The following is an 18,687-nucleotide window of genomic DNA, read 5'->3' as shown; positions in this document are numbered from 1 at the left end:
AGTTTGTTTTGATATATAAAAAATAATAATTAGAAGAAAGTAAACAAGAAAATCTGCCTGTGATCTGCCTCTGTAAGCAAAACAATATGTGGACTAGAAAGCTGACATCGTGGACCAGCGTTGAGCTGTAAACAGACGGCAGGTTAATAGCTTCAACGGATCCGCTCCTTCAGACTTACGGTCCGGCTGGGCTTTTGTGGCAGCAGAGAACGCCAGCTCTAATTACACACCCAGACGTGCGTTTGACATGTTTCTCTTTTTCTTTTGCAAATTCAAATCTCGTCGCTGTCTGATTTTTTTTTTGTGCTGTTCAAGCGGCATTTCCTTAGAAGACAAATAGAGAGACCGTGATAATAGAAATATACAGTATTATTAAAAAATTCTGTAAATACATTCATTTTTTGTGATTTTATTGAACAGGAAAAGACATCATTGTAGGAGTTGTATTTGTTAAAGAGAACAAAATAATAATTCAAAACAATATTATTTCAACATGTATACTTTAAAAGATTAACTTTGTAACACGCTGTGTATTTACCATCCTACACCATACTGTATGTAACCCAGATTGGGGATTTTCCATGTCCTGAATTAAACAGTCTTTATCATTTGTAGAAGACCATCAAACGGTTCTTCCTCTTAGTTCTGTGTAAGCAGGGTTTTTTTGTGTGTGTGTTGCCCCCCCCCCCCCCCCCCCCGTTTTGTAGCGTTCGTAATCCTCGCAGCTAGCCCAGTGGGTGACAGACAGTAGAAGGGGGTTGGCGGGGGGGTGACAGTGGCAGGCTGTCTGTATTTGGGGGCTTTCCAGAGGACCTGTGTTGCCACCGTTTCGATGGGGAAGCGAGCGGCTGGAGGCCCAGCCACCTGTCCAGCTGATGTGTACCGAAGCAGTTTTTTTTCTTCTCCTCCTCCAAGAGGAGGAGGAGGAGGAGGAGGAGGGAGGGATGATTTCTTTTTCTTTTCTTTTTGGGTTTTTTTCTCTAGCGTGCCATAAGGGGCTTTCATTAGCATGTGGTCGGAAAGCGTTATGTCAGTGGCAGTGAGCTTCAGGGCAAAGATGTTTGACTACCCAACCACTCTTTTACAGTCAAACATGCCCCCCCCCCATGCGCGCACACACACACACACACACACACACAGACCGGGGGGGGGGGGGGGGGGGGGGGTCACTCCTGCCACGTTCTGGGTGAGTGTCAAGGAGCCTTCAGGGACAAGCAGTAAGTAAGTTAGTTAGTGTTAGTGGGGAGCGCACTAGAGCCATGATCAGGAAAAAAAGGCTGTTGTTATTTTCATGAGTCAAATGCCCTTTCACAAGACAACGAAATGATGATTTTGTTAAACCGATCGAGAGGAAATCATCAAAAGAGTGTAATACACGTCTGCTGAATTCATTTTCTTAACGCAGTCAGTCAGTATGTCAGGGTTTGTCCTGCAGGACGTTTAGATTCAGTCACCACAGACTTAGACGTGCTATTACAAACTCCTGACATAGCGATCCACAGGGTGAACTGCAAATTGTTTTCTTGTATTTGTGAAAAAACATTTACAGCTGAAAAAAAAACCCAAAAACATTTGATTCACAGTTTTTCCTCATTACAGCCAAAATCCTTTTCAGCAAATTCACGTAACACTATCAGTGTTTTTGAAGAGGTGTTTTTTTTGGCTTTCTTCCTTGACGAAAACTCTGTGTTTACATTGTGATGTGACGGTATCATGTGACAAAACAAGCTTATATCTCAGCGTCATCGTAAACTAAACCAGCTCGAGAGAAAGGCATTGGCAGGTAAACATCAGCACTACCTGTGATAGCGATCAGAGATGAGTCGTCCTTTCTGAGGGGTCGTTAGGGGAAACGGAACCCGGTGTTGTCCAAGAATAGGATCTACTAGCGCTCATCACTCTGACGTTTACTCCTCCTCCTTTCTTGAGGAGGAATAAGAATAAAAGAATAAACTGACTGTCTATAATCTGCAGGGTGTTTTTTTTTTTTTTTTTTTGAAAAATGTTGGTCTGAAATGATGGTAGATGCTTGGAAAGTTCCTTGTGGACATTGTTGGAGGAGCATACCTGACAAAAGCAGGCATATCTTGTTTTAACACAGGGTCCGCCCAGGGCGACAGCATACAATTCAACTTTTTACCCTGTCTTCCACACCAGACAACAGGGTGCTGAATCATGGGCTCTTTCTCCATCTCTGCCGTAATGACATCAGAAAGTGTGCCTGATGGGGACTGACTGAATTTGGTGTTTCGTGCGTGTGTGTGTGTGTGTGTATATGTGTATGTTTGTCAGCGGAGGATGGAGTGAGATGTGTGAAGAGGAGTCCTCTTCCCGAGGGGGTCTCTCTCTCTCTCTCTCTCTCTCTCTCTCTCTCTCTCTCTCGCTCTCTCCCTCCCTCCCTCTCCCTCTCTTTTTCTTTTTTCTAATTTCTGTTATGACAGCAAGGGGCCCAGAGACGCTTTTTGCTGTGTTTGTGTGTGTGTTCATGTTTGTGTGTGTGTGGGAGTGTTGGGGAGGGTGTTAAAATGAAAAAGCAGAACAGGACCGAGGAGGAGAGCAGTCTCTGAGCAGGATCTGACTGGATAAGGCCAGCGAGCACCTCTCTCCTGCTCCTCGTTCACTCTCTTACCTGAGCAAAGTCATGGCAGAAACACACAGCAGCTGTCTTTGAGCCATTTTCTTTAGGGTGTGAATGCGTTCTTGCATCAACATAGATTTATGTTTGGTTGCTAAATATATAGGAGACCATTAAATAAAGGAAACACATGTGTTAAGTGCTTTTTACCACCAAGACCACATCAGTGCACCTTGACACAGATTCTAAAGTTGTTCCCATGTCTAAAGGCGGGATGCAGCTCCGTTCCTTCACGAGAAATTCCGTCTCCTGGTGTTTTGTTGGTGAAGGTGATATACACTCTTCTAGAACACTAGCTGTGTTCTGGAATCTCTAGTAAGCATTTAATTGAGATCTGGTGACCTTGTGGTCGTAGAATAGAATGCTTCACCTTAGGATGGAGGTCACCACTCAAAGTGACGTTGCATGTATCAGTATATGCTTTGTCTTGTGCAGGGCGGAGTGGAGCTAAACTGTACCAGGAAAATGCACCTCTGTACTATAACAGAGCTGACAGGAAAATGCACCTCTGTATTATAACAGAGCTGACAGGAAAATGCACCTCTGTACTACAACAGAGCTGACGGGAAAATGCCTTCCCTTACCATAACAGAACTGAAATAACCTTCCTCTGTGGTAATGAAGAACAGGGGTCGCGTACGGCTCTTTTGGTGTACATGTGCATGTACCATCTTTGCACACTGAAAACAGAGCGGAACGATGAGCGATGACTCATCTGGACATGTGACTGTTTTTTTTTTTTCTCTTTTTTTTTTGTTTTCCACTGTAGAGCACTGTCCGTCACCTTTTAGCCACCTCACTCTGAAGTGTGTGTTTTAAGGCATTTTTATATTATATTATATTTTTTATATATATATGTATCCCTGTGTGTAGCTGCTAACAAGCTGTCCCTTCATGAAGCTGTTCACTGTCCTCAGACTTGCATGGGGGATTTGCAGTAAACTCGTTCAGTTGTTTGTCCGTTTTACGTTTCCCCTCGAGGCAACGCACGGGCATCATGGTCGAGGAGTATCCGCTCGCAACCATACTGACTGACTGACTCCGCTTGCCGAGGCCTCCCGCCCAGACTTCTGCCCCGGCGTCTCCTGAGGTGCCGTCTCTGGTGAAACAGCAGTGCGCTGAGCAGCCTTTTCCAGTGAAGCTGCAGCCAAATGTGCGCTCACATGCACCCCTGTGTCACTCACATCTCTACCATTAGCCCCAGGAGCCAAAGTAATGAGTTAGTGGGCGTGTCCAATGTTTTATTCAAGGCAAGAAGATAATTTGTTAATTGCTTAATTAAGCCAAGGATCGAGGCTACACACATATATATATGTATACACACACACACACACACACACACATACATATGTATATGTGTGTGTGTTTCATTTGCTCTGGTGTTTCCTGTACTTCTTCTCTCACCTGCATCTGATGCAACTTGTCTCAGTGCAATTAAGACGTGAATTGCTTCATTTTTTGGTGACTTGCTCATGCGGCAGTCAGGCTGTGATAAGCATGTCTGCACTGTTTTGTTTTCACTATGTCAGAGTGTGAACAACCTGCTTACAGATCAGTTTGACGGAAAACGAGAGTCTGTCTGTCCACGCCTCACATTCTGAATACTCGAGTCGTTGGTTTATTTTGCCCTTTGACCGTTTGGGACTGGAGCTGGTCTCTCTCTCACTTTTTTTTTTTTTTTTTTTAGCAGCATTGCTGGTGCCAGCCACACATGAAGCTCACAGGGTCAAATGACAAAACCTTATTTATTTATTTGTTTGTTTGTTTGTTTGTTTGTTAGTTTTGGAGTCTCAGGCAGGCACTTTGGGGTGAAGTCTAGTTCTTAGCCACAAGTGAGCGTGTTCGTCCATTTGAGAATCTCCGTACGCACTGGAAAAGGCAGTGATGGAGGCGGTGGAGAGGAAGGACTTGTCGTTTTGTCTTAAACACCTTCGCTTTCTCAACTCAAAAGAGATTCCTTTGGTCCCTTTACTTCTCTTTCCTGATGACGAGCGTGGCTCCTCTCCTCTTGTGTGATTTATCGATAGTAGATTATCCTCAATGTGAAAGGCCAAATTACAGTTTTTCTTTTTCTTTTTTTGGAGAAAAGGATTTGAACCCCCTTGCACAGTGAGGACACAATGTTTGCTAATCCAAGCTCTGGATGTCTCAGAAGGTCTTAGCCTGTCTTGTTTGGAGCCAAAATGAAATTCAGTAAAAGAGAGGGTCGCTGTTTGTTGCTCTTTTAATATATTATAATATATATGTAAAAAATGTTGCTGTTTTAATATATTATAATATATATGTAAAAAAATGTTGCTGTTTTAATATAATACAGGAGAAACAGAGTTGGAGAGTGAGAGAGAGAAAGAGAAAGAGAGAAGCCATTCTATCATTGTGTTCGACTTGGCGTCGTTGTCACATGAGACAGAACGTGCCGGAGAGCGTAGCACTGCTTTGCCCTTTTTTCTTCCCCAGTTTCCTCACCCTAGCACCAGTCAGTTGGTTATGATTACAACATAGCCCAAGGAACGTTTCTCTCTTTCTTCAGCGTCAGCATGTTTTTTCTTTTCCTTTTTTCTTTTTTTCTTTTCTTGTCCGGGATGCTTCATTCAGAAAACATGAAGTGATCCTTGTCTGTTTCTTGTTTGGTGTCTTTCAGCTCAGTTTCCTGTCAAACGAGATGTCTTGCAATTTTTTTTAATAGATATTCAAAAATAGATGAGCCAAAGCCACATGCAAATGCTATTTCAGCTACTGTTTCTTTGTTTCTCTCTCTCTCTCTCCTTTCCTCTATGATATTGCGCCCTGCGATTTCCTCAATTCAGGGAATGCAGATGGAAGTGTTCAGAAATCAGTTATAAATACACAACCCATGTCGGCATGGCATCTCCAAATCCTTAGAAACATAACTGAATCTTGTGTCTTTTACTGCGTACAACTCGTTCCCTTGTTAAGTGTAGTGGAGTGTTCAGTATCTGATTTTGTTATCCATATTAACATCAAACATGTCATACGTCCCACCATCCACTGTAAGCGGAAGAGTCTGACTGCATTTCTGACTGGGCACCAACCATTTTCACTGATGTCTCAGATTCATTTTATTAACTGCTGCCTTGTATGATGTTAAGTTAGTCTATGGAAGATTTTAGTCGTTTGACAGTTTTACGCAATTATTTGCTGGTTTACGACTGGCTAACGGGCTTTAGTTTATTTACTGAGAACAATATAATTTGTTGTAATTTGCTACTTCAGATGGCCATTGATGAACTGATCATCAGATGCCAGTTGTGTGACAAATGATGACTATTAAATTCAATTTGTCTCAGATTTTCACTTCTGTATCATTTTTATGAAACTCCCTGGACTGTTTTTGTGAATAAACAAACACTGGGAGGAGCAAGAAAACAGATCGTGATCTTTAAGTTTGAGTTAAATCCGGACATAGGGCAAAAAAAAAAAAGGAAAAAGAAACATTTCGATGGATTTCCCAAATTTTGGGAGTAAAATTATGAGATGCTCATTAATCTTTGCGGAGGCCTCAGAACAGGGAAACAGCCCCCAGTCAAACCAGAAACGCGCTCCCTTTTTTTTCTTTCTTTTTTTATGTCTTTGGATAGGAAAATGGCTCTTTGATGAAGTTTGTTTTGGCTGGAAACTAAAGCCCAAGTGCTGTGGCGTTCTCCTGACTGACGGTGTGTACTCTCTGGAGATCCTGCAAATCCTATAAGGGTTTTTATCTCTTGCAATTCTCCTTTTTGAAACTCGACCAGACGTTTAAAGGCAGTTTGTGTTTGTCTGATATTCTAGAACGCCATGAAGAGCGTGGCTCTCGTTGGTTTGCCTAAAGTATGCATGTAGGAATTTTCTGGAACTATAACCCCGGGCATGTTGGTTTTTCGAGAACCGTTGCCGGCTAGCTCCTCGAAACAAACTTTGGCTTCTTTGTTCATTATAAAACCCCCATTCACCTAAAATAAACTCTTATTGATGTTTTCGAGCCCTAAACGACATCAGCAGGTTGGTTTGTGACCGTTTGAGAAGGATACTCCGATAAAGAAAAAAATAAATAAATAAATAAACAGTGACTGTGCTGTCATGCTGTCCACAAAATGGAAGGGGGGTGGCAGGGACAGGACACCAAAATCAAAAATCTCTGGTGTCTCTCTCTCTCTGAACCCCTTTCCCTAACCTCTGCTCTCCTCTTTCTGTAATTCCTGGATGAGTGCCACAGATCCAGGTTATCCTGTGGCATTCAGGTCCATTTCGCTTTTGCTTCAGACAACGCAGACTCTTGAGTCCACGCATCCGCTTCGTCGTACTCTCGAACTCCCACGCGCTCTCGGCTCGTCTCGGCCGTCCGCCTCTGCGTCCTCTCCTTCGTCTTTCTGTTTCCCCTCGGTGGCCGATCGCACACTGCCTGGCCTTCAGAGGTCAGCTCGGGCGAAGACGCGTGGACTTCCGCCGAGCGCCGTCCCGTCGGGACGGGCGAGAGGTTAAAAGTGGAAGAGCGGAGACACGAGGAGCCCACGACTTTGCAGAAGAGGCCACAAAGTCAGACTTTCAGCAGGGATGTGGAAAGTAAAAAAAACCAAACAAACCAAAAAACAGATCAGCATACACAAAAATGCAAAAAGCAAAACAGCTAGCAGTAGTGTTAATGTGTTAATTCTCTTTGCGCTGGACCTTCAGGTGGTCTGAATGGGGTTGGCCTGTGGAAAATATAATAAGAAGTGAGTGACCAACAAGTGGTTAGGTCCAGCATATAAATCTGTGTTAAAAACCTCATCGATCTCTATTTTTGGAGTGAGGGGGAGGGGGAATTATACCCGAGAGTTAACGGTCAAACTGATGCTTATCATTTTCAGATGTCCTGAGTTAAACGCAAACACACACACACACACACACACAACTGTGCTGCAATCAGGAAGAAAAAACTGCCACCAAACAGATCCTAAAAGGAAAACCCGTCCAGATGAGTCACCCGTGGGACTGACCTTTTCACTGAGGGTGGAACTAAAAAGAGAACTAAAAAGAGGACTCCAGACCAAATTCTGGGAGTCTGAAACAAAAGCCAGCACCCGGGGCTTAGTCAGCGCTCCGGTCAAGCCTGTTGGCTGATGGTGGGGTAGTGTCAGGAGCCAGTGTGTGTGTGTATTTGGACACACACACACACACTCCGTCAAAGAGTCAAAACCATGTCAGTGAAGAGTGGCTTCTCATCTGTTAACTAAAGGAGGTGATGTGCAGTACACTGGGGCTCTCCCCTCCCCAGTGTGTCTTCCTGTCAGGTTAGCAGACGGATAGAAAGAGGGGAAAACTGAGAGAGAGAGAGAGAGAGAGAGAGAGACGGGACTGAAAGGGGAACGAGCAGTCCGCAGTCAAAGCCAGTTGCGGTTCTGTCATTATAACAGCAGTGAAACCAGACAGCGGCAGGGTAGAGTTGATGGAGACGGTGCCTAGCTGACACCCCCATGTCTCGCATCTTCCTCCTGCAAAAGATCACAACTGGGCTGAAGGGCAGGGGGATTTGTCAAAACGAATGATTTTTTTTTTCTCTCTCTCTCTCTCTCCCTCCCCCATTTTTGCACAGTCAGCCTCTTAATTTGTCTTTTTTTTTTTGTCTGTTTCCTATGTCCTCCTCAAAGGTTTCCTGACTTTGACTTCAGGAAAATGTCTGTGATATCCTGACCTGAGAGGGAGAGAGGGAGAGAGAGAGGGAGAGAGGGAGAGAGAGAGGGAGAGAGAGAGAGAGAGAGAGAGAGAGAGAGAGAGAGAGAGAGAGAGAGAGAGAGAGAGGGAGAGAGAGAGGGAGAGAGAGGAGGTTATGTAAAGTGACAGGCAGAGGGGGCGGGGGGTCCAGAAATGGGAATTTAAGCGCTGAGTTTATTCTCGTAGAGGATGTGAGATTTGCCATGGTAACTGGTGGAAAGTAGAACGGATAGACTTGACCACTGGTCCAGTTTCGGTTTCTTGCCATGTGCCCCTCCCCCCCCCCCAAAAAGAAAAAAAAAAGAAGCAGCACTCCAGTCTTCTTCTCTTCTTTTTGTGTTTTTTTCTGTCATTCTCCAGTGTCCGTGAGTCACCATTCTACTCAAACCAATCACAGTGGGAGCGGCAGAGGACAGGGGCAGAGGGTTCAGTCTGGGGGCAAAGACTCAAAACCAGAGCACAGAGCATGAACTATTTATCTCTCTCTCTCTCTCTGCCTCTCTTTTTCTATCTCTCTCACTCTCATTCTTGCTTTCTCTCTCTCTTTATGCCTCTCTTTTTCTGTCTCTCTCACTCTTGCTCTCTCTCTCCCTCCATCTCTCTCTCTCTTTCTGCCACTCTTTTTCTATCTCTGTCACTCTTGCTCTTGCTCTCTCTCTCTCTCTCTCTCTCTCTCTCTCTCATGCTTCCTTTGACGCTAGCATTTACAATATCAAGCTCCTGTCTGAAAGAATGTAAAATGAAAGCGTGTGCTCTTGAAGGGGGTGGGGGGGGGGGTGGGGGTGAATGGCCTTTACGCATGGGGCCTAACGCTCACACAGCAGAATAAACAGTCAGATCACAGAGATAAAGGAGCTGTTTCCCAGATAGGGTTTTATTCTTTTCTTTTCTTTTCTTTTCTTTTCTGTGGGATTGTCAGTTTCAGTCCCAATCGAATCATTAGCAACAGGGAAGGATAGAAAACGAGACCCATGAGCAGAGAGAGCAACGACATGGACTGTAATTGCATCTTAACACGGAAAAAGAAGGAAAGAAAGGAAGGAAGAGAGAGAAGGTGCTGTAGAGATTTGGTGTGTAGTGTAGTAGAAACATTGGGTAAAGCCTCCGTGTTTCTACCTGCAGGGAGAGATTCAAACAGGATCTCAGCATTGATCTCCACTGTGTCCAAAATATTCGACTATACAGCGCTGCATAGCTACCACTCAGTGCCCAACGAAATAAAACCTCTCTCTACAGATAAGCCTGTGATGCGTGGATGGTTGGATGCTCACGTGGTGGTGTTTTATACACACACGATGTTTTATACACACAGACAAAACAAAAACAAAAAGCCCCCCCCCCCCTTTTCTTTTTTTTTTTGTTCTGTGTTTACTCTTTGGCTGTATTTGTGGAAGTTCACTGTAATTTACTCAGTGAGACATGCGACTCAGAAGCCAGAGTTGAGTCGTAAATTCCAGCAGTACGTATGGAGAAAGCGAGTGGATGTGAGCTCTACAAAGGCGAGAACTAGAACAGGGCCACATGTACACCGACTGTGGGCAAGAGCAGTGATCGGAACATAAAAACAACAACAACAACAACAACAACAACAACAACAACAACAAAACCAGACCTTGAAATCAGAGAAAAGGAAGATTTGTAGGAAGATTTGTCACTACCAACTGGTGTGTCATAGTCAATCACGGCATCTTTTTGGGGTTTTTTTTTTTTGTTGTTATGCTGGGAAGGGAGCTGCTCTGTAATCTTGCTAAGCGGAGTGACTCAGTGGGTAATGCACAGGATAGTGATGGAGTGGTAAAGACTGATCAGTGGGCTGTAGTGGTGTTACATGTCAAAGCTACAGAAAGGGAAGGAAGCAGATGTGGGTCGTTCTCAGTCACATCCCCAGACGTGTGCCCCGGGTTAGAATTAATCAGTTCATTAATACTGCTTTAGGTTTGGATTAAGATAGCTGTGCTCTGTGTGTGTATGTGTGTGTGTGTGTGTGTGTGTGTGTGTGTGTGTGTGTGTCAGGGGAAGAGAAGCCCAAACCCTGCAGGAGAGGCCCTCAACGCTGGGCATCTTACTGATATGTTACGTCTATGCATACAGCCCACTTTCCCACCCAACAGCCAAGGCAGTCAGGTCAAACCTGCCACGTTTTTCAGACTCAATAAAACCCTTTATTTTACGCACATACACACTGTCAGGCATAGACAAGTTAGGCTTGAAGGTTGTCTGTAGGAGGAGAGAGAGCGAGGGAGAAGCAAAAGCAAGAGAGAGAGGGAGACTTGTGAGCAGGACTCGTTGGGGGGGGGCCCCACATCATTGTGGGGTTGTTGGTTGCTCTGTGTCCACAGAGGTATGTGTGTACAAGCCTTGGCTACCAGAGAAAGAGAAACATTTCAGTCTCTGATTGGTCCTCATGGGACAGACATGTTTGCAGAACACTTCCAATTTGGCGAACAGTACTTTTTAGGACTCGCACTTCAACTTAACGTCCCTGCTCCGTATTCACAGTCAGAAAAATAAGTGTTTATTTGATTATATTTGCATACGTGTCCTAAAAACATTCCACCAAAATGCAATAGCATATGGACACAAACTCAGCCCCTAATGGAACCTAGAAACATTCTTGTGTGTGTGTGTGTGTGTGTGTGTTTGTGTGTAAGGAGTCCTTAAGGGAGCAGATTAACCATATCTATGGTACAAATCCAAGATTTATTAATATAAATGAAGAATCATAACAAAAAATAGCTGTGAGCTCTGCACACAAGCTGGGCTACTTATCCAAGCAGACTGTATTTTAATCATACTGAGTCAAAGACCAACTGCAGTGGACAATATCAAAGGCTAAACAGAAACACAAGTCCTATTACAATAATGATGACAACAACAACAACAGTGATAACTGTGGTTTCTAAAACATGCATACATTACCGTTTGTCTCTGACACTTTGTTAGCTGGTTTGCTGAATTTTGGTAGCTTTTTCTTTTTTTTGGGAGGGGGGTGTGGAAGATTACACTCTTTTCTGAAGTGCTGGTAGCCCCACCCCTACCCCGTGCTGAACTCTAAGAGTTTTGGTTCACCTTGCACCTCCAGTTTTGTAATTGGTTTTATTACGGCAGGTGGGTCTGTGTGTGGAAATAGAAAATCATACGCAAAACTGACCCTATTATTTCTACTGAATTTCTGCCACATTATGTCTCATTTTAGCCATGACGCTGATGTGGTCTTAAGAAATTTAAGTGCAAACTGACAGGCAGTATGAGGAAAGTGAATGTCTCAGTTGAAATTTAGATGCCAGTGTCAGAAGTGTGTTAGACGTAGAATCAGATGACAGCTGTTGCATTGTTTCTTTTGATTCACAAAAACCATTGTTTCACGGTTTTGTGAGGTGGTTTTTCATATAGGATACTCAAGTTACTGATACTGATTTGGATTATTTAACAAAGGCTCCTTGAGATCACTGACTCTGAGAGTAAAAACAAACAAACAAACAAACAAAAAAGCATGATCCAAATCATAACCTCAGGAGTGTTTTTTCTTTTTCTTTTGTTTGTTTTTTTTTTTTTTTTTTTTTTTTGGAAGATTCATCTTGGAAAAGGAAAGTCTGTACATGCCAGAAAAAGTTATTGTCATCAAATTCGCACCTATTTCTCAATCTCGTTCCCCAAACTTCAGTTTGAAATGTAGTTACGATAACTCGCCAGATGTGACTTTTTTAGATGTCACTCGACACGTTTCAGAGACTCAGAACTTTCATAATGTCTACCTCGCTAAAGAAGACCGACCTTGCTTTTCCCTCCTTCACGTCATGCAACTCTTCTCCCACGAGTGGTCCCAGGCACATTTATCAGCCTGTACCGCTACACTGTCAGTGCATGATGCAACTACCCCACTTCACTCACTAAAGCAACTTTTGTTTTTTGTTTTTTTTTTCTTTTTTAAGCTCCTTAGCACTCACTCTCTGTCTCTCTCTCTTTTTGCTTTTTTTTCCCCTACAAAGTCTTCATCACTCTTTCTTTGACTTGCACAGCTGAAAGTCTGTGCTCTGTGTGTGTTTGTGTGTGTTTCATTTTATTTTTAATTGTTTGATTACTACTCAGTCTCAGTATTATATCTTTGTGTACCTGTGCCAAAAAAGGGCTGGCTTCTTTAAAGTCTTGTTGCGACTGCTAGCCCAAGGTTCTCCACCGTGTGCTGCAGGGAAACCTAGACGGAACAGAGGGAAGTCAACCCAGCCGTGTGTGTGTGTGTGTGTGTGTGTGTGTGTGTGTGTATATGTCTTTTTTTTTTTTTGTTTCCAAATTCCCCCCTTCATTCTGTGGTCCCAGCTCTATCCAAGGCACGAGGCAAAGTGAAGAACAAAGACGCCACTTATACTCATATGGACAAATGTGCACAGGGACTTCTTTCTGCCCAAATACACGTGTCCAACGTGTTACCCCCACACACTCTGCTGTGTCTAGGTTTAAGCACAAAAAAGACAGAAGAAAGGAAAAGAGAGAGAGATATTTGACTGTTTTTTTTTTTTTTTCGTTTGCAAAAGGGAGAAAATGTGTGCGTGTGTGTGTGTGTGTGTGTGTGCGCTTGCACAGAGAGCAGTGTGTGAGTGTGTGCATGTGCTTGCATGATTGTTTTAGGCAAGCATCCAGCAGCAAAACGACTCTCCACAAAGCCCCATATGGAGCTCCTTGGGCCCTGTTCGATTTTTGGAAGTGGTTGGAGAACGAGAGAGAGAGAGGGAACGAATGAGGGAGGTTTCTTTGACTATTCCCTTTCATTAAAATATCTCCACAGCTAGAAAGAGGTTGGCACAGCCCAGAGTGCCTCGTTGGCCTGAAAGGACCTGGCTCAACTCATCCCAACCCATACAAACATGGTACAACACCCCCCCTCCCAAAAAGAGCTATGCCCTTATTAATTATGCTCACCAATCCTCTGCTTTAACCCAGACTTTGCAGAGGGACCGCAGGAGGACAGCCACTGGCAGACCCGGTATAACCCAGTCTGAACCCACCAGAATCTAATCAGACTTGTCAGTTCCTCAAAGTACCTGGCCCCTGTGCATATGGTGCAGTGACCGAAACACAGATGGACAGACTTGGGACTACTGCAGGTTTTAGCAAAACAGGCTTATTTTCTCTATCTCTCTCTAGCTCTCTCTCTCTCTGCGAGTGTCTGTCTGTCATTCTCTCCTCTCTATCTGTCTCCATCATATTCTCTCTCTCTCTGTCTCTCTCTCTCTCTGTCTCTCTCTCTTACACACACACACACACACTCTGTACCTCTGGGCGTCCTTCCTCTTGACTTTGCGTTATCCAGATTTCCTTGGGGGGTTGGCTAGTGTGGAGAGGGTTTCTGGGAGTGTTTGAGTGTTGGATCCTTCGGTGATGTGATGGTTGGCTCCGAGGCTGACACATGTTGGCACAGGGAAGGCCAAACCCTTCCCCTCCTCAGTTCCCTTCCGTAGCGCTCGCATAGTTGCGTGGATTCAGTTTAGTTTACTGTCTGTAGCCCAGAACGTTTCTTATGAATGATTAATACCTAACATTCTCCCAGCGTGTTGACACAAGAAACCATGAGAAGCTTTTTTTAATGTTGGGGAATGGACAGTTTATGAGATGTAAGCCTGAGTTTAAATGCATCTTAAAGGGAAGATACATCATTTTTTTCATTTTCAGTTGTTGTATTCCTATGCTAAAACAAACGGCGGTTGGACGCATTCCTCCGGTTTTCTGAGTTTCAACACGTTAGGGTTAGCAAAATCATTTAGAAACAACAGGACTGAGACAGGTCGCATTAGCACAACGATACTTTTCAGACCCCAAATTGTCAGTCGGGCCCAAACTCGAGACAGCAAGGAGAAATCGAACAAATCTAAGCATTTGAAGTCGTAACACGTAAATTACATACGTCTCGAAACTGTAATCAGACTCAACTTTCACATCACAACTAAAATCTATGTAGAGAAGTCCTTGTGCTCTGGTGATGTAGGCCTATTGTTAACACCAAATACTAACCCCCCCCCCCCCCCCCCCCCCAATCTTGACAAGCCCAGACGCTTCACCAGTAGAGAAGGGAGTTAACCAAATTATGGGAAACAAAAAGACCATCGACAGTCGATATTTTTTGTCCCTGACAAAATAACGGTACCACAAGGGAGTTATTTTTGTCAGAAATTACGTCATTGCGACGAGAAAACATGAACGTTTTCTTCAGTTGTTGCAGTGCTATGAACTCGCTGGCTAGTTTACCCTAAGGAAGCGATGTAGCAATATCTAAATCCCATTGACAGCTCTACACCGGTCCATTTTGGCAGAGAGCGTTATCATAAACCTAGTCGAGATGTTGCAAAACAAGAAGGCATGTCCAAAAACGTCCTGGATCTGCAGCTGCTTGACTCTTAGAATAGATGAGAATATGATTGGAACATATTTTGTTGGATACACCTGGACAGATATAGGGGATTCGACTGGAAGCTCTATGGGTACCAATCGCTCTGTGGACAAACAGGTTCACGACTCACTAACTTTACACATCTTAACGTTACTTTACCTCTCCTCGGATTTCAACCATAGCAAACGACAGACTTTTTGGAAAATTTCCCCCGGTATTTGATGACGCTCGCCCTGGGTAAAATGTTCATATCGTTTATTAAAACCAAGTGTTAATGTTTCCGCGATAGGTTGACAAAAGCATTTTGTGACATTAATCTACAAAGTACTTCATATAACAGAATTGAGAAAAGTGAGCCGTTGAGGTAGCAGCTGTGACAAATGATCACAAGATTACTTATATCAGCGTCCCTGCTAGTTTGGACAGTTGTGGGGTCGATTCGAAAGGGGGGAAAACGACTGCTGGGCAATAATAACAGAGGGAAAGGCAGGGAGACTGTTAAATCCATCCTTCGCATACAGATAGGTCTACATTGATCACCACGTTAAAGTTTCAGTACGAGCTACTGGAACACAGAAAGAGTATCCTTCTTGCAAGCCGCTCTGAATAATCGTCTGCTCAAGAAGCGAAACGGAGATCGTTACATATTGTAAGCTTGTCGTTACGGTTGTCACATAGGGATACATAGGCTAGCCTAATGTATAGTCATACATGATTGACGTATTAGTAGTAGCAGTATAACACTTTCCTGGCTTGACAGGTGACAGTTTGTTCATTTTGAATGTTGGATCACAGCAACTTCCTCTGTCTAAACGGCAGCCCTAACAGAGATGGTGTGAGATGTGTGGGGAAAATCGGTTTCGCTTGACACCTCTGTGGAGTTAATTTGCTCACAGGGAGGTGGTGTGAGTTTTGCTTAAACACCGGCCTGACACAGGCCTCTTGCCACTACTCAGGGGCTGTCAGTTTGTCCAGTTTCATATATGACAACTTTTAGGGCTGTGCAATTGTTTGGCAGGACAGCATCACAATTCTATCTATCTATCTATCTATCTATCTATCTATCTATCTATCTATCTATCTATCTATCTATCTATCTATCTATACACACACGCACAAGCCAGACCTAGCCTTTGTTTTTAAATCATGTAGAGTTTATTTAATCGCAACGGATGTTCAGACTCCGCCTATTAGCTCCGCCCCGCCCTAACTGTAACCTCAGAAAACAGACAAGTGAGAAGCGCTTGAAGAAATGTTGTAGTACGCCCCTGGAATGATATCACAAAGGGGAATGACTTCCGTGACTTCAACAGCAGATTGTGTATTTAAGTGTGTGTGGCCTTTTGACTGGAGATGTGGGCAGCCTACATCAATCCTGCTGTTTCCTGCTGAAGATGATGTTGTTAGCGTGGTGAAACTTGGTGCAGAATTCTGAAAAACCCCCATCTGTAGAGTTGTTTTAAAAGACGAGTTTATGCAGTGATGATGAAATATAAATGAGTCTTTTCTCTGATGCCTTTGTTTAAGTAATACAAAAGTACACACAGGTGGTTTCAGAGGTTTTAAAGATGTGTTTGACGTCGGTCTAAGTGTGTGCACGCGCGCGCGTGTGTGTGTGTGTCAGTACTGATGGTTAGGTGTGTCTGTTGTTAGAGTGAAATCAGGAGGAAGGTATTTCTCAAAAACACAGATGTAAACGTAGACGGAGCAGCGGTCAGGTCTCAGACTTCTGTCTGACTGCCTCACAGGCATCTTCTGACATGCTCTCTCTCTCTCTCTCTCTCTCTCTCTCTCTCTCGCTCTCCTTCTCTCTCTCATACACACACACACAGTCAGTCTAAACTATCATACCTCTCTGTTTACACCTTCAGTCAGTCTTTTCTTTTTTTCCCTCCTCCCTCTCTCTTTTGGCTTGGCTCTGGTAAAAACTAAAATGTTATTAATTTCACATCTCTGCGGTCACACACACTCCCCTCTCATCATCTTCATTTGCATTTCACTTTTTGAACAGTTTTTTTTTTTGTTTTGTTTTGTTTTTGATTTTTTTTTTAAAGCTTAGTCATGAACACACCCTTCCTTTGACCCTTTTAACAGAACTTTTATCGAGCCCAAAACAGTCATTCATTTAGTTCAACATTTTTCACCAGGCTTTCCACCCCATTTTTCAGCCTGTCTTTTTTTTTTGCAGAGAGCTTTGGCACTCTCAGCAATTTGGGTTACCAGTATTGGCCAATCCTGTGTCTGTATGAAATGTTTCCTTTATTCCACAACGCAACACAAAAGCCGATTGGTGCTGATTTCTGGAGGTAACTGGAGTTCTGTCAGATGGGGAGCCAGATCTTCTGTCAGGCCCTTAGGAAACGAAATGGAAACCCTACCCTCTCCACCACCTCCCCTCCTTTTTTTTCCCCTTAATCTTCTGCTGTTGGAAGGCCCAAGTCTCTCTCCCTTCCCCTGCTCTCTGTCTACTGATGATGTCACTAGCCGTGGGCTCAGGGCGTCCCAGGCAGATGAGCAACAGTGCATGGAGTCTAAGTGTTTGACTTTAGTGAGAGAGAATGTGTAGACGCCTCTAGATGCAAGTCATAGTTATATTCAGGGTTACGTGTCTCCCCCCCCCCCCCCCCCCCCCCCCCCCCCCCCCCCCCCCCCCCCCCCCCCCCCCCCCCCCCCCCCCCCCCCCCCCCAATTACCTTCCGTATACGAGAGCTGGCAGATTCTAAAGTGAATAGTTCACCTTTGGATCATTATCAGCAAAGGATTTGTGGAAATGTTCTGGCCTGTGAACTGAGTTGTTTCTCTTTACCATACCCAGCTAGTGCATCTAAACGACTGTACAGACAAGCAGTGGACAGTGTGGACAGGATGTGAATGCTAAATAAGGAGGCCAAGAGAGAAATTCTTCTTGTTTGTTACGTCGCCCAGTCAGGTTGAGCAGGGATTTGCACCCTGGTATCAGATGCACTCCTCTGTTGCAAAACACTCTGGAGAGATAGTGTGTGTGTGTGCGTGTACGTATTTGTGCCTGTGTGTGTGTGTGTGTGTATCTTTGAGAGAGAGGGTGTGAAAGTGCATTTCAAACTCTTCTTTCAGTGCTGTCAGAAGCAGCCAGGATGAAGGGTTTTGTGAGTTACTGCTCTCATCTCCTTAGCACAGCACTACCCAAAGTGCTCTATTTGAAACACACACACACACACACACACACACACACACACGCCTCCTCTTGCATGTATGGTGGATTTACTGAGCTTTATTTGAGAGACGGAGCTAGTGTTGGAGTGAAAATCTCGGCCATAAATCATTGAATTTTCCCTTTATTTGAGTAGCCCAGGAATGTTTAGGTAGGATCAAGCTTTATTAGTTTAATCCCATACTCACTCCGTATTAGCTATAAATCAAAACTGATCTCAGACCTGCTCATATGGGCCATTGGTATCAACCTCAGGTTCTAGGGAAAGGTGCAATTCCATACAAAAAAAAGTCCTTTACAAGCAAACAAACAAAGAATCTTTAGTTACAGCCATATCATCGTGCTCAGTGACGATCTGTTTACAGATGGGAACGCCCATCGATCAGGGGCATCCGTGTCTACTGATCTGAACGTTGATTCGGATTAGGGGAGCTTCGGATCAGGACGGAATGTGCGTCCAGAATACAGAAGCCCCACTTTTCTTGCGGCATGCGTAATCTTGTGTCGCCACATAAAGAATGTGCCTAGAAACCCCGACTTCCATCAAAAGACATCCGTGGAGTCATGATGACACGGTGTTCTCAGTGTACTTCCCCAGGATCTTCACCCCTGTCTGCAGTCACACTGTGCTGAAACAAAAGCATATGGATAAACTGTGACCAAGACTGCACATTCATGAAATGTAAGACATCAAACACCCTTGCGCCGTGAAATCTCTCTTATCGAAGTGCAAACGAGAGCGTGAGACGACATGTATTTCTCTTTCTGTTGGTGCGTGTTTTGTAATTG

The sequence above is a fragment of the Chanos chanos genome, chromosome 7 (assembly GCF_902362185.1).
Source record: "Chanos chanos chromosome 7, fChaCha1.1, whole genome shotgun sequence".
Taxonomy (NCBI): domain Eukaryota; kingdom Metazoa; phylum Chordata; class Actinopteri; order Gonorynchiformes; family Chanidae; genus Chanos; species Chanos chanos.
The sequence above is the reverse complement of the archived record's forward strand: the minus strand, read 5'-3'. Positions refer to the sequence as shown.